This window comes from Sphaeramia orbicularis, chromosome 14 (genome assembly GCF_902148855.1).
Source record: "Sphaeramia orbicularis chromosome 14, fSphaOr1.1, whole genome shotgun sequence".
Lineage (NCBI taxonomy): Eukaryota > Metazoa > Chordata > Actinopteri > Kurtiformes > Apogonidae > Sphaeramia > Sphaeramia orbicularis.
Window position 1 is genome coordinate 4,209,968 of NC_043970.1, and position 13,940 is coordinate 4,223,907.

Consider the following 13,940-nt stretch of genomic DNA (forward strand, 5'->3'; position numbering starts at 1 on the left):
CTGAGCAACCAAAAAAATTATTTTCAAATATCAATTTCCATGTACAAGTTTAAATTTTGTATCACATTTGATACATCAGGTCTCAATGCTCACATTTTATTACTTTTGAACAAACCAAAACATAATATAAAACAAACATGTCTAACAAATTGGTAATTCCTTTTCAAAATTGCCAAAATTCTGCCTCCTTTATTCATGTATTGCATGTATCTAATTGTATGCATCAGGTTTTTCAAGAAAAAAAAAAAAAAAAATCACACTGATCATGTAGAGCAGGGGTCTCAAACTCAGATCCTCGAGGGCCGGTATCCTGCATGTTTTAGTTGTTTCCCTCTTCCAGCACACCTGACGGTCGTTATCAGGCTTCTGCAGAGCTTGATTGTAGGCTCATCATTTGAATCAGGTGTGTTGGAAGAGGGATACATCTAAAACATGCAGGATAGTGGCCCTCGAGGACCGGAGTTTGAGACCCCTGATGTAAAGGGTTTCAAATCTCATGTATCAAATATGATACATTTGGTGTTATAGGGTTAAACCTGAGGCAGACAGGCAGAATGACTTTCATGAACTTACAAACCTTGTTTTTTTCCATGTGGCCACTGAGGTATGTGTTTAGACATGCTAACACCGTTTGTATTCGGATTGGTTTCTATTAGAGGGGTATTTTACCCAGCTGTGCTTTGTGCACTTGCATGTACAGTTCATACTGTGTCAAGGCACTAATGTTAGCAATATGGATAATATTCATTCATTTTCTGAACTGCTATGTCCTGGAGAGGGCTGTGGGAGTCCTGGAGCCTATCCCAGTTCCCAGTGGGTGAAGGCAAGTTCACCCTACATCTGAGCGAATTAGATAAAGATCAGTGAACCTAATAAGATGCATGTCTTTGGACAATGGGATTATTCTTCTGTTGATATTTACTGCTTAACAAAATTAAACCTGTTTGCTTCAGGTAATAGTTTAACTGTGAATGTGTTTCTGTAGGCATATATGGCATATAGGTAGTTGTGGAAAAGAATGAGTATTTTTGCTTTTTCTTCATTTCATGTAGCCAAAAAAAAAGAATTGTTTTAAATTTGCAAATTAGTCATAACGTTGAAAAAAAAAATAAAGAAATAGATTGAGATTGCCTATCTTTTCCATCTCTGATATCTATGTGGAACATGTCTATTTTCTGTCAAATTAATATATTTTTGTTCTTGTCTGTAACATTTTTAGCTTGTACAGTGTTTGAATAAACACCAATAAAAAGAAAAAAATGTTTTCATTATTTTTCTTCTAGTCTTCTGCAGATGTATTACAGCACCTTAGAAATGCTATCAGCTAACGTTACAAACCGACAAGCTCCCAGCACAATACAGACTCCAAAACAAACTTCACACACCACCACCTACAATTGAGGAAAATGTATTGTGTCGGGAATGTCGTCATGTTTATCCAGAGGTAAAGAAGAACCAGGATTGTTGTCTCCGATGCCCCACATGTACATATCACATGATCTTTGGTGACAACATTATACAGGCGTTAAGAAACTACACATCCAGACACAGAGCCAGAGGGTGGTGTGCATGTTTTATTAATAGATCACCTATTATGGATTCACATGCTGGGGTTGTCTTAAAGTGTCATCAGGGGCAGGGACTTCAGAGACACACTACACCATATATGATGCTTTACAAGGAAACACTGTCTAAATTAATTAACACAGGCAGGTTTTTTTTTATGTGACCTGTGATAAACACCGACCTGAGGCTGCTGATTGTGTTGTTTCTGCCTCTATGCTTCTTTTTTTCACCAACCAGATCGAACTACACTGTGATACTTCATAATTTAAGCATCAGTAACAGTGTTATTGTAGTAGTATCTGCCCTGGAAAATGCAGATACGAGGGCTGTTCAATAAGTTCATACTTATAAGAAATACTGGTTGTTATAATACAGGATGTTACATTCTTTCGTGATGGGATAGTGATGCTTCAACATCGATGGACCAAGTGCATCGCTGTAAGTGGAGATTATGTTGAAAAATTAAATATAAATTATCAGTCTGTGCTGTTCTGTTCTGGGTGAGGCCATGAACTTATTGAACGGCCCTCGTATGTTCGGTCACCAGCCAGTTTCAGGGATTTAGGGATGTGTTTTTGTGTGTTTTTTTGTTTTTGTTTTGTTTTTGTTCTTTTTAGTTTTTATTAATATCTGGTATTCATACCTGGTAGGAAAAGTTGTAAATGGGTATTATCATATATAGGAAAAAGGATGTGTGATATTATTATTATTATTATTATTATTATTATATTCATTAAAAAAAATAATTGCTATATAATGATCATAAGGAATAGAAATTGGGGGTAGGAGTACATAAGTTTTTGCTTGTTCCTACTCCTCTTTGAGCATGTATAATTTCATTTATTAATTTATTATTGATTGATTGACTGACTGACTGACTGATTGATTGATTGATTGATTGACTGATTGATTGATTGATTGATTGATTGATTGATTGATTTAGTTGTTTGTTTGCTTATGAATCATTTATGCACCAGTACCAGTACTTACTTTGTTGGTTGATTTTTGTTTTGATTTCACTGTCTGTATGTTCAAAATAACGATTTCATTCATTCATTCATTCATTTAAAACTAGTGTTCCTTTGGTTTTGCTAGTTAAATCAAATCAAATCAAATGATGATTACATTTTTATGTCAAAAAATTAGACAAATTAGTTCAAATGAATTAAATTAAATTAAATTAATGAATTAAAAAATAAATGATTTGAGTTCTTTGGGGGAATGGTATGGCTGCAGGCTCATTAGTCAAGTCTTTGTTTATATGCTTACAGTTTCATTCATCCATTTTCTGAACTGCGTACTCCTCATGTACACCCTGGATGTGTCACCCGTTCATCACAGGGCTGACATATGGAGACAAACAACCATTCACTCTCACATTCACACCTACAGATTTAGACTGACCAATCATTAAAGTGCATGTGTTTGGGTGGTGGGAGAACCCAAGGAGAACCCATGCAGATAAGGAAAGAACATGCAAACTCCACACAGAAAGGCCTGGCACTGGCCACCATTAAAGGTGGGGTGTGAGATGTTTTCCTGGAGCATTTTTTACTATATTGCTTAAAATCCCCTTCACACCCAGATTGCAACCAATTAATTAAATGCTCTAAAAAAAATAAAATAAAAAATGTAGTCACCTGTGGAACAGACAGGTCTGAAAAAACACCATCCTACCATTTTAACCAACCCATTGAAATGATTGAATAGTGATATGTCTATCAAACTCAACTGCCATTTGTCCCTCCCCTTGCTGTGAGACAACAGTACTGACCGATGTGTCCACGATCCGTGCATCATCATATGTAAATACATTCATCTCTGTTATCTATCATTTGTGTCAAAATAATTTTAAAAAATGAAAAAAAAATTGTGAGGTCTCAGTTACCATGGCCTCAGGCCATTAAAATCCTTTTGGTTATTCCTATTGTCTATGTGAGTATTTGGGCCAAGTTTTGCAACAATTTGTCAAACTGTCCCTTTTAACCCAAAAAGACCCAAACATCCACTGGTGATTAAAAGCATCTACTGATGTAACTGTTTATCCACTAATCCTATCAATCCATGTAAATAATTGATGTAAAATGCAGTTTATTATCTTTTCATGGTCATCACATATGACGCATTTGGACGTTCAGACGCTCCGTAGTTACCATGGAAACACTGTCATCTTCTACAACACTGATTCACCAGTAAAATCCATGGAGTTGGATCAATGACAGTGGATGGAGATCAGATACAACATGAGTAATAATCTACAGATGTTTTTTAAGATGTCACAGCCTTTTTTGGACCATATATCACAAACCAATGAAGACTTTGGCCAGAGAAGCGCTCCATTTGTTTTTTGTAGGAATCTGCATGGAATCCAGCCAGTTTACTAATGATGCAGCATCATGTACCTTATCATCTTGAGTTGTCCACCCTATTTAATTTTACTTTTTTGTGTTTTAATTTTTTTTTTTTGTGCTTTTCTTTCTTTGTTTTGTATTTCTTCATTTATTTTCTCCTTTGTATGCCTGTAAGCTACTTGGCTGTTTTGAAAAAAAAAAAAAAACAACAACAACAACAGTGGATGGACACACTGGGTTTATGTTCAGTTAATTATAGATTTGCTGAAAAAGTCACTTTTTCTTCTGATTTCACTGTTTTGATATAATAACCTTTGAATTACTGTGAGTTTTCACGAACATCTAAATTAAATATAGAAATGAAATCTAAGAAAATACATGATTTACAGTGAAAAATGCAAAATACAGAGAATAATATTATAATAAAAAGTGATAAATCACTTCAGAAAGGTTAAATAGAGAGATAAAGTTATTTGGGAACTGACATAAAAGCAACACTGGGTCTTTATGGGTTAAACATAATGGGGACCAACCAACAATGGACACACCCTCTCAAACAAATGCACTGTGTAAGAGGAGAAAATATTAATGATGTGAGAACTGTGCAGAGAATAAAAATCTAAACAGACAGTTACAGAGTAATAGACATACAATAATATGTACCAGCAACAGACATACATAATATGTATTGAAACATCAGGTCTCAGATGATCTATGTGGGTAATCTTATTGCCATGGCAATGGGCCAGGAAGATAGAAGTATCCAACCCCCTTCATTTTCTCTGTTCCTCAACACTCACTTGGTTGACTCATTCATGTGGATGGATTATTCCGGTATAGATTTTATGGTAAATCAAATCCAAACCTTCCTTTCTTCTTGACTTCCTGCAAAATTTTTAAACATTTTCCAGCCCCCCATACAAGAAAGAAAGAAACAAAGAAAGAAACACAGAAAGAGAAACAGTCTTCAGAAATGTTTGATTCTTTGGAACAATCTGGTCTTGACCCTTAATGTTTAATACACTACATCACTTACTCTGGGTTAACAGTTACACAAAAACAGGTGAACACAAATAATTGATCCTGTCATGCATTTGCAGTGAGTTTCAACTCTATGTCCTGTTTCCACTTCTTAAGTGATGTTTGACAAAAGCCTTTTCAGAGGGGTAAACCTAAAAACTTGCAATGCGTTCTGTTTTCAGTCAAAACAATAAGATAAGATATAGTGATAGACATGTCATGAGGTGGCATGTGATCATTGGGGCTGTACTTTTCACTGTTATTCCCAAATAAAGTCTGACAGAATTTGACATAATTCAAGTACAAATCATTAAAAAATCCTCTTCTTCATGAGAATCATTTCGTACATATGAAGTGATTTGCTGCCAATGCCTGTCTCTTGTAATATGACCAGAGCTACATCAACAAGTATGGATGTAAAAATCTGGTGCTTTGGTAACCATGGCTTTTAGTCCAACATGGCAGAGGTATTAGCATGGAACCAACTATTTGCTTTCATTTCTTGTCATTTTATTTTTGAGATGTGCTTTCAGCTAAAAATATCCAAACAGTAGGTCTGCTGCACGGTAACAATACTGTGGTTAGGGTCAGGGTCAGGGTTTGGGTTAGGGTTTGGGTCAGGGTTAGGGTCAGGGTCAGGGTTAGGGTTCAATGTTTGCATCTCACCACTGTGAACTCCAGCCCACTGTTTTCACAGACGGTCTCTGAGTCCCTCCATCCTCCACCTGTGTTCCTGTGTCTCCACTACAGCTTCCAGACCTCGTTGCTCCTGCTGGCTCCTCACCACCTTCATCTTTGTGTTTTTTCTGTACTATAAACCCTCTTTTAAACACAACTTCAAGCCTCTGCTTTCAGGGTCCAACTTCAAAATACCACAGGCTCAGGCCTTAACAGAACCCTCTGTCCATCATGGACCCTAAGGAGGCTGAACTGCTTAAACAGGCTTTGACTCCTCAGGAGTCACGCCTGGAAAACCATGAGGTAGCGTTACAGGAGGTCTGGGGCTCCATCAGGAATCTGCCACCAGCTGTCGGCCATCTTCCCTGCTCCACCAACTCCAACTTTACCCTACAACCGACCCAATACTCCACTCCAAGCCGCTCAGTCCAGCCAACCTTGTGAGCCATCCATCTCCACACCAAGCAGGTACTCCGGTGAGCTACGGTCATGCAGGCAGTTCTTCGACCAGTGTTCACTTGTTTTTAGCAGCATCTGCTCACTTATCCCTCAGATAAGTCCAAGATAGTTTTTGTGATGAGTTTAGCAGCCTGAGCTCCAGCTACACTGACTCACCAGTTTTTAAGTTGTGTGCAGACGTCTTGTTTCTCACCACTGAACTCCAGCTGTTTTCTGGATGGTCTGACTCACTCCATTTGTGTTCCCCCGACTTCTCACCACCTTCACCTTTGGTTTTTCTGGACAATAAATCCTCTTTTGAACTCAGCCTCAAGCCTCTGCTTTCAGGGTCTAACTTCAAAAGGCCACAGTCTCTGGCCTTGACAAATACATAAGCCTAAAGTTCTTGTCAATACTAGTGGATTATCTAAACGGTCTCCTCTGTCTTGTCCCTTCTGGTTTCCACTTCCTGCCCTCTGAAACATTCCTTACCAAGCTATAACATGTGTAGATGTTCTAATTACAAAATATCCTCATCCAGATAATACTGTTACTGTGTATGTGGCAAATGTTTCAATGGGAAGTCAAATAAATGAAATGACTTTATCCTTCAAAGGGAACTATGTTTTTCAGATGAAGGTTACCAGCCATTTACTCAAGTCAAAGCTTGAAATGCTTTCTTTTTCTTTTTTCTAGAGCATGAAACAATTTGAATTTTTTTTTTTTTTTTTTTTTTTTTTTTTTTGCTGTAATCACACCATAGGACAGAAATTGCTGCTGTGTTCACAGATGTGGTGTCTCGAATTTAAAGTAAAATGACACATTCAATGTGAATATTGTGGAAGGGAAATTATAATGGAAAGCACTTGAAGACAGCCCTACTTTTTTTGGTTTTGTTTTGTTTTTGTCAGTATCTTTATTAATAATACTGACAAATTGTAAGGATTGTATATTTGTAAGTATCTAGCTTAACTTCTTTGTATTTTCCTGTTGACAGTGAAGGACTCATGAAGTTTCTTGTGTATTTTATGTCATAGATATTAAATGTCTTTATAGTTTTGCACAGGATACAAAATTATTACAAGAAAAGCCCTCGGAGAGCACAGACCTCCACCAAGACAGATCTGTGCCCCCACCCCCCCCACCCCACCCGCCTCCAATCACCACCAAAATTTAATCATTTCTTCCTTGTACCAGTATCAACATTTCCTGAAAATTTCATGAAAATCCATCCATAACTTTTTGAGTTATCCTGCTAACAAACAAACACGCAAACATGCAAACAAACACATAAAGCAAAGCGATCACAATACCTCCTGGCGGAGGTAACAAACTGTATAATGGACAAGAATGAAGGGCAGGTAGAACAGCGAATTACTGCCTGGAGTGCGCTGTGTTTAGCCACTGGGGTGTGGGGCTGGTGTCCTCGGAGCAGTTAGGGTCATACACCACCGGCCCTCATGTGTGGACCCTGTACCCATGGGTACACCTGGTGCTGCTGGTCCATTGGCCCTTGGTCAGGTGGGTTTGGCGTGGCTTCATCCCCCCTGCCCTGGGACCCTTGCCCTACATGTGGGATCTCATAGCAGCTCGATGGTTGCGGTTCTGGCTCTCGCCATAGGCCTGGGCCATGGGGTGTGGTTTTGGGTCCTTTCAGCTGGTTGGTTGCCTGTGCTCTCCAGGCCGTCCCTGTCTTGCTGCTGGTGCCAATGGGCGGGTGGGGTCACAACACACACACACACACACACACACACGCCTCCAGACACACACTAACACTTCCCTGTTGTTACCCTCAGGTCATACTGCCTTTGAGTAATTTTGCTTCAAAGTCCTTTAAACTTCTTCTGTTGCTGTTTTTGTTTCTTTTTCTTCACTTGTTGTTTGCTACTGGTTATTTTTGATTTCGGCCCGTTCTGTTTTTCAATTCAGTGATGTTCTTCTGTTGTTGTTCCTGTTCTGTTTTCCCCTGTTGTGTGTTTCTGTTTCAGGGTCTGTGTCAGTGTTTGTTTGTGTATTACCGCTGTCCTGTTCTCCCATCAGGTAACATCTGATCTAAGGTTCAAAACCTTCTTAGATCAAAACCACCTAGTACACTCATACTGGAGGCCACATTGCTGAACAGGACAGGGAAAAGAAAAAAAAAAACAAAAAAAAAAACCAAAACAGCAGATTAGTCACTCCAGTGCATGATGATAAACTATAGAGATTTTAATGACAAAATGCTTAATGGTTTTGTCATTATGGAGGCTAAAATATGTTTATTAATATGCCCCCTTGTGGTTCACAACTTGCTAAATATCATAGGGCACTGCTGCATCAAATGATGATGGATGGACAAATGGATAGATATTGCGAATCATTACATCCCCTTTATTATATATCACTGTGGGATAAGAAGCTTTGTCAGATTATTAAACATCTGATATAATCTTTCAGAAGATTTAATGCCACTGATTTTAGATTATAAATTATTTTCATTGTTAAACAGCGTTAAACATACTAAAGTGAAATTGACTGGCAAATCAGCAGTGTTGCAATTGTCTAAAAAAAAAAATCTACATGCAGGTCATTGTCCGATTGTAATGTGAATGTAAGTGACAGATAAGGCTGTGGAAGAGTGGGGGATGACGCACAACAACAAAGCTAACACATCAGCAGTGTGCATACAGGATGTGAATATGAGCACTGGGCATTGTAAATGAGCTTTTACACATATTACATACATGCATACATACATATATATACACACACACACACACACACACACACACTATGTTCACACACTCACTCACTCACTCGACATGAGTAAAATAATGCTGTGCAGGCACAATGTATTCATCACTTATTTATTCTCATCATCCTTTATGAAAAACTGCAGATTAAAAGCATCATTCTTTCATTAGCCTACTGGGTGTCTTTGATAATTTAATGTACAGAAGTGTTGTATGTCAGACCTGAAGGCAGCAGCAGGCTTTAAAACACCCGCTGCTGGTTTGAGACGGATGTCATACAATGCTGAGTGAACAAGCTACAAGCAGAGCAACACAGCGGTACAAAATGTGATCCCACAGGCAGAGCATACTGTATGTTGTGCACTACATGATGCTTTTTATCCAAGTATGCAATGCAGGATACAATATTTAAAAATTCTCATAGAGTCATACAGTCACATGACCACCATGGAAGTAGTGACCAGTAGTTCATGTTATTATTATTATTATTATTATTATTATTATTATTATTATTATTATTATTAACCCTATAATGCCAAAGGTATCATATATGATACATGAGTTTTGAAGCCCTCTACATGATCAGGGTGATTTTTTTTTTTGTTGAAAAACCTGATGTATACAATTAGATACATGCAATACACAGATAATCCACCAGGGGGAGGAACTCGTTCACCAGAGGCCTTTCCAGTGACACTACAAGATTGTCAGGAGGCAGAACTCAATTTGAAAAGGAATTACCAATTTGTTAGACATGTCTGTGTTATATTATATTTTTGTTTGTTCAAAAATAATAATATTTGAATATTGAGACCTGATCAAATATGATACAAAATTGAAACTCATACATGGAAATTGAAATTTAAAAAAAAAAATTGGAGTTGTTCAGAGGGACCAATAAAGGCTGTAGTTTCAAAGAACTGGAATTTTCTGTCAATGATTTAATGGTTCAGGCTTTACAGGGTTAATAATAATAACAGAAATGGACTGGATTTTTATAGCACTTTTCTGGGTAATCAAAGTGCTTTTTCAGTGAATCCATAATTCATTCATTCACTCCACATTCAAACACTGGTGGTGGTAAACTACATCTGTAGCCAAAGATGTCCTGTAGGTAATGCTGCTGGCACTTCCGCCAGTGGCTGGATAACTCAGTGGATAACAACATCGTCATTTAGCCTTAAGGCTAATTTTTTTCTTTCTTTATTTTTTATGCCATGTGATCTACCCGCACTACCTTTGCCCGTGGTCTAAATGCATAGGCCATACTATCAGTGGAAAAGACACTTGTCAGGGGCATGCCTGACTAACATTAGAGTCATGGAAATATTTGCATGTTGTGGTCTGTGACAGTGTAGGTTGACAAACTGAAAGAGTGCATATTGTCACCTATCGCAGTGGAGGCGACAAGATTTCACCAATAAATCCATTACACTCCTGTTCATTTATACTGGGACAAACACAGCAGTCCAATTAAATGGCATAGTCAAGTTAGCCATTAAATCTCCACTTGCTCTGGTTGTGTTTCCACTCACCTTTCTGTCCTGCCTTCTGTGAATACTGGACTTAATTCCACCCAACATCTTTCTGAAAGATTTGTTCCATGATTCTGGGACTTCACCTTTTCCTGGCTTTGCTCCAACCTACTCTATGTCTGGTCTGTTCACTTTCACTCTCTTACTTAACATCTTCAGTTGACTAAGCCCCTGAAAGCCCCTCCCCAGTCCACATAGTCCATTTTCACATTCACCTACCTTTGAGTGGTGATTTAAAGTCTGAACCCTGATACCCAACTTTATGAAAACAGCATCAGCAGTGATAAGAACTCTGTTACAGTCTGACCTAGACCTCATATCTACTATGCAATCAAATTGTTTTTAAGCTGTACAATCCCAAATCTTCCAAAGACACAATCCTTTCCATCCTCAAAACCCCTGACACATCTCTTCATGTTCATCCTGAAAGGACGACTGTGCTTTACAGCCAAATCTCCTTCAGATCTTATCACCAAACTGCCAGTAGGCAGGCAGGGACTCAGATTACAGTGTTTGATGTTATTGTAGCTTGTGTGCTGACACAGATAAACCAGACATCTCACTGTATGTGCAGCTTTCTGCCGCTTCAGCTAATTACTGTACATGCAGCGCTAATTAGAGTCTAAATGAGCGGAAGAGGCACAGAGACGGGACTCTTTATACAGCTGCTGATATTATGATTACTGCCACCACAAACCTGTTACTGTCACTTGGGGTTCTTACTGACTGGGAGATTTCAGCAGTCTTACACATGGACATAATGGATGTAATAAACTTGGGTACAATGCAATGACAACTTCTAGTGAAAATGAGGCTGAGATGAAGGTCAGTGTACCAGAATTAAATGCCTCAATTAAATGCCTCCAGTTGATCTAACTGTGCAGTAACAGTTAAGAAAAGCTTAAAAGGACACTGTTTCAACTTTCAAAATTCCAAGTCTCCACCTGCATTTAACTAAAACAAATGGTCCAAATCTTTCCATTGGATAATTACTGCAGTGATTCATATGTTTCAGCTGTAACAAGTTCTTTAACCCTAACTGATGAAGTGAGTAGCTTCTCATTTCTTAAACAACCATTAGTTTGATAGAGAGCATGAAGACTGGACAAAGCCAAGAATAATCAGGCTCAGCAGGTTTGTGAAAGCTTAGGTCAGGAGCAGTGGTGGCTGCTCGTCTTTCAGAGAGGGGAAGCTCATTGTCGGCTTACACAAAAAAAAAGATTGTCAAGATATTTAAACATAAATTTGGCCCTCCGTTCCTTGTTAAGAAAATGGTCAGTGACCTTATTGTACCAAGTAAACAAGAAAACGTTGAAATTATGTTAAATTGAAACAAGGAAGTACAATGAGTGTGTTTTATTTACAGTGCAAGAAATGAACAAGTAATTTCGTAGTAGTTTCTCTCTCGATTTCACAGCAGAATACGTGACAGTATTAAACTGAACTCTGTCAAATGAAGGAGTAGATCTCAAAATAGCTGTCAGTCAAATGGGATTCAGCCATTCGACTGATCCTCCAATCAGCACATGGAAGCCCAGTGTCCAGCCTCGCCAAGGTCCGCCCACACCTCCATTCACCCCCAGAGATGCTGAGCATCCGGGGGCGGGACAACATCATGGCATTTATCCAAATACCGTCCAGTTTTGAGACAATGAAAAACAGTGTTCCACTCAGTCCCATTGAAGTGCATGGACGCTGAGCGTCTACGGGCAAATTCACTGACCATAGATCGTATGAGAAAACAGTGCAACGGGAATGGAGGAGAAGTGAACAACATCGAGTCCACTGATTTATGATAAAGCTGATTCTGAACGAACTCGTCTTTGAGATGAACGTGTTCCAACACATTTGTAGTCAATGAAATGTCAACACAACCGCACATATTTGACCATTTAATTTTCATAATTTCAGGGGAAGCTGAGCTTCCATTGCAGTCTTTGAGAAATCGCCTCTGTTCAGGAGCATAAGATGTCATTTTTAAGCATGGATTGGCCTCCACAGAGTCTAGACCTGAACCCCATTGAGAATCTTGTGATTGAGAACTCTTTACACAGTGGTACGACTCTCCAATCATCAATACATGATGTCAACCAAAAATTGAAGCAACAATTGATGTAAAGAACATTGTAGCATTTAGTGTGACAAGCATTATATGCACAAGTCAGTGGTTCTCTACCTTTTTTGAACAAATGTCATGGAAACGGCTTCACTGCTTCTTGCTGCTGCGAATTCCAAAAAAAGGTCAAAGTGACGGTTTGGTTTCGGCTTGGTATGTACACAAACAGACGGCTTGTCATGGAGTATACTTTGAAGTTGTTCACCATGAGGGAAGTGATTTAGGTGCATTAGACCAGAAGACTTATGGATTAGTGATAAGGAGGCTCTTACTCAGGTTTTACGAATTTGAAGAAAAACATTTTTTTTGTTGGGCTATGTTAGAGAAATATGATATTAGACTATTCTCTGTAAATACCAGGTGTCCAGACCACAAGTCATGGATGGGTCGTGATGACATATCCTATGAGAAAGCACCCGGGATATGTCTACCATTTCTTCGCTATCTACATGTTTTCTGTCTCATGGGGCCAGCTCAGGGCCAGAGCAGCCTGTTGACCTTGGGGAGATCAGGCTATAGTGTAGGTGGGAGAAGAGTACGAACGCGGTCACTGAACCTATGCATCACCTTGTTTTGGATTCCTAAGCCAATGGTGAACTTGATCAACGTCATTATGTTTGTATACTTGGACCAATGCTTGTATTCTCCATATTCTTTCATAAGAACTTAGACTTCCTGGTGTTAGTCAGTCAACTGCTGCATCTTGTTGTATGTACTTGGCTCCTTGCCGTAAGTAAAGTCTTCTGATTCCAGAATCCAGTGACTCTGTTTTAATTTTTAGATGGTATCTCAGAATTTTTCTATCAGGCTATGTAGAGCTACAGAAAATACCAAGGGAGAGGAAGAGTAGAATATGTGACTCAAGAAACAAGACCAACGTTGGACAGTAATTCAGCAAAGAAACTTTAAGTTATTGTTTCATGCACATTTCTTAGTGCTTTAGGTAAATGTAAGTTCTACAATTGCAGTTGCACAATCAGATGGTCTTTGTTCATTAGATAGAAAAAAACTGCCATTTTTAAACTCTTTCATTCTATAATGGAGAACTATCAGTTTTTGGGCTTAAGCTGAAAATCACATTTATATGAGAAGGTGATGGTTGGGAAGAATGGAAGTCAAACGCAAACTTAACCACAGACTATATTGACTAACAGTATTATTTTAAACTCCATCAACTAAATGAGGTATTAATGCATAGGATCCAAATCCATCACACCCTTAGCTGCTGAATAAAAAAAAAATATATATATATATATATATATATATATATAAAAACCCCAACCAGATAAATGTGAGTTGTGAGCATTTAGAAAAAGGCATTCAGCATATGTCACCAGAAGCTGCTCATTTGTCTTGTATTCAGTGGATCCACCTACGCCGCCTTTAGTCTGTTTGTTGAGTGCAGATAAATTAATTAGGCAGGGATGTGGATGAAAGAGGGTGATCATTTTCCTCTCTCTCTTTGTTTTGTCTGAGTAAATTGGCTGGCTAGAAAGTGAATAGA